Genomic DNA, 2,473 nt, shown 5'->3' with positions numbered 1-2,473 from the left:
ATATTCAACATGCAGTTCTATCCTGTGTATGAAGGCATATGTTGATAGAATGATAGTTGTCCATCATTTCTGGTAGCAAGATGAGAGTCAATCACCAAAGTACAAATAGCTTAACGTTGTAATAAGTATTCCTAACAGTCCATGTATTTGCATTATGCATATTCGATCAATGGTGTAGACCTCACAATTGCATATTCCTATGCTGGAAATATGCACCTAGTCGGTGAATGTGCCTATCAATGTTGCCTGTTTGCTCTAGAATGTTAATATCAATGTTGTCTGCTTGCTCTAGAATGTTAATATTTGTCTAGTATTCCAAATCCTCAATTTTCCCCTGCTTTTCACTTTTTGGTGCAGCGGTGAAATTAGTTTCTAGGTCTGAAGTAAATGAGTAAGGTTTAAAATTGTGCAAAAGCCAATTTGATGCTGAATATAGGGAGTTGTTTCTTCCACTTCGTACTTGTGTGCGTAACTATATGATTAAATTGTATGTACTTTTTGTCAAACAACAAACTCTCTTCTCTAACTAAGTTTAAACTTACAACAGATAAGATACAACGAAGTAATAGTTGAAGGTACTGATGTAGCAAAAGCACTCATCAATTTTATTTCGACACATTTAATTGAGGTTTTGGTACTTGCGGCACCTTAAAAAAGTGGCTTTTTCAGGTGGATTATATAAATTTGCTGAAACTTTCTCATCTTTATCTCATTTGGCCCTTTCTGTTAATTAGAATTACTCTATTTGGTTAATTGCAACTAGATAAAGCATGATTAACATGAATTTGACTTTTAATTGGACTTATACTTCTAGAACTTGGACAAAACTCAATTACAATGCATGGCTACTAATTACATTTCTCCTTTCTCGAATGCAAAAAAGCATTCAACAAAACTACAGACATTCCAAGCAGCATATCGAAAGGGGCACCGGATTTCTGCACTGTGTATGTCATTGGCAAGGGAAAGGTAAGTCATGTGCAAACAGCAACCTCTAAATTACCCCCAGAAGCTCGTAATAAGCAAATACATAACCAAGTAAGCAACGTTTCAGACTCAAATGTTTCTCAGTCCATGCGTAACCAGCAATCCAGAGGTTATATCACATTTGTAATTCTACCATCATGCATGTTGTTATGACATATTTTTATTTTATATATTTTTGGTTTTCTTATTTTACTTTTACTCATGCAGTAAAAATAAAAAATAAAAACAAAAAAATATGTTTCCGATATTCAGTGTAAATTATAATGGATTTTTAATTTGTATATACCTAAAGCAACTTGACCGACGGAAATGGGAAGAAGAACAAAGACTCCAGTGCACGCCTAGGTCAGGAGACTGCATTGGAATTTGTACAGAAGGAGGAAGCAAAATGTAGAGCAGCCATGGAGGCAGAAAGAGCGGCTAAAAGGATTGCTGAACTGGAAGCAGAGCAGAGCAAAGGAGGAATGCAGAAATAAAGGGTCTCAAAGAAGCTGAAAAGAGGACGAACTCACTAGGAGGAAGGAGTTATGATCCACGGTACAGGAAATACTCGATTCAAGAGATTGAGGCAGCAACAGACAATTTTTCAAAAGCTCTCAAGATTGGAGAAGGTGGATATGGGCCTGTGTATGTAGGTGAGCTGGATCACACACAAGTGGCAATAAAAGCTCTACGTCCTGATGCAGCTCAAGGACGGTCACAGTTCCAACAAGAGGTTGGTCAATTTTCACATGAACAAAACTCTAACTACTATCTCTAAAACATTTTCACTTTCAGATATTGGACAGAAAAGAAACATAACCGAGGTGAAGTATTTGAATTAGATCCATGAGTGATTTGATTCAAGAGTGAACTTGCACATTGTTGCCAAGAGAGGGAACATGTGTGTTTATTTGAATTAGATCCATGAGTGATTTGATTCAAGAGTGAACTTGCACATTGTTGCCAAGAGAGGGAACATGTGTGTTTAAACAAAAGCAACTAATAGATTAAAGGAAGAAAATGTCAAAAGCTACGAGCATGAATTATTGACTGATGGTTCTTGTATGCAGATTGAAGTTTTGAGCTGCATTAGACATCCAAACATGGTTCTCTTGCTTGGAGCCTGCCCAGAGTATGGTTGTCTGATCTATGAGTACATGGCTAATGGGAGCTTAGAAGACCGTCTGTTTCGACAAGGTAACACACCAGTTATTCCTTGGCAGCAAAGGTTCTGAATAGCCGCAGAAATTGCCACGGGGCTTTTGTTCCTTCACCAAGCCAAGCCAGAACCCTTGGTACACCGTGACTTAAAGCCAGGAAACATTTTGCTAAACCATAACTTTGTCAGCAAGATTAGTGATGTAGGTCTGGCAAGGCTTGTCCCTCCATCAGTAGCTGACTCAGTCACTCAGTATCACATGACATCAGCTGCTGGGACATTCTGTTATATCGACCCAGAGTATCAACAAACTGGCTTGCTTGGAACAAAATCTGATATCTACTC

At 38.0% G+C, this 2,473-nt stretch overlaps 1 pseudogene; it reads left to right on the top strand.

Moving 5' to 3' along the window:
- The first annotated feature begins 1,222 nt into the window (after nucleotides 1–1,222).
- Nucleotides 1,223–2,473, top strand: part of LOC101313365 — a 6,729-nt pseudogene continuing 5,478 nt past the window's right edge.

The sequence above is a fragment of the Fragaria vesca genome, linkage group LG7 (assembly GCF_000184155.1).
Source record: "Fragaria vesca subsp. vesca linkage group LG7, FraVesHawaii_1.0, whole genome shotgun sequence".
Classification (NCBI taxonomy): domain Eukaryota; kingdom Viridiplantae; phylum Streptophyta; class Magnoliopsida; order Rosales; family Rosaceae; genus Fragaria; species Fragaria vesca.
This window is presented reverse-complemented; position numbering and strand designations above follow the sequence as displayed.